Below are 931 nucleotides of genomic sequence, written 5' to 3'. Positions count from 1 at the left end.
AAAAAAGAAGCCCGCATCCTTTAGAGATATATACTGAAATATTTACAGATGAAATGATATGTCAGGTATCCTAAAGGGGAGAAGTGGACAGAGGTATAAATTAAACAAGACTGGCCACAAATTGATAGTTGCTGAAACGGTATGATGGGAAAATAAAGCAGAGGGCACAGGAATAGAAACTAGGCTCCTTCGAATATATCGTGTTTTGTAGATTAGACTTGGAACTCTGTAAATATTTTACATAATTAAACGGGTTCGTTATATTATTCTACTTCTCAACATATTTGAAGTTTTCCATGACAAAAAAAAAAATTTTTTTTTCCCCAAAATCAAGTCATCATGACTTTATGCACACACTAGAAATGTGCAATTATGGGGGCTGGCCAGTTAGCTGTTTGTTAGGGAGCAGCCTTATTACACCAAGGTTACAGGTTTGGGTCCCTTACCGGCAAGCCACCAAAAAAAGAAATGTGCAATGACTGAGGGTGAGGAGGAACCCGGGGGGAACATTCAGGTTTCTTGCTTGAGGGAATGGTGGTGGAACTTTGACCCAATCTAGGGAAAGCAGGGGAGGTCAGTCTCTGACGAGCAAGGCGAGTTCCATTTTGGTCATGTTGAATTTGGGGTGCCTGCGGTACATCTGGATGGGATTACACAGAAGATTGGTGGAAATAATGACCTCAAGAAAGATGTGGGTGGGAGATGAAAGTTTGAGTCACTGGATGACATCAGGAGGAGAAAGGAGAGGTGGTGATACCAAGGGGGTTGGAAGAATGGTGTCTTGGAAACTGGACGGCCCAGAAAGAGGCCTACAACGGTTTTTTTTTTTTTGTCCTTTTCGAGACCAGCTGCACCACGCTCGCGCACCGGCCATCCCTATATAGGATCCGAACCCGCGGCGGGAGCGCTGCAGCGCTCCCAACGCCGCACT

This window comes from Galeopterus variegatus, unplaced genomic scaffold (genome assembly GCF_000696425.1).
Source record: "Galeopterus variegatus unplaced genomic scaffold, G_variegatus-3.0.2 Scaffold109, whole genome shotgun sequence".
NCBI lineage: Eukaryota > Metazoa > Chordata > Mammalia > Dermoptera > Cynocephalidae > Galeopterus > Galeopterus variegatus.
This window is presented reverse-complemented; position numbering follows the sequence as displayed.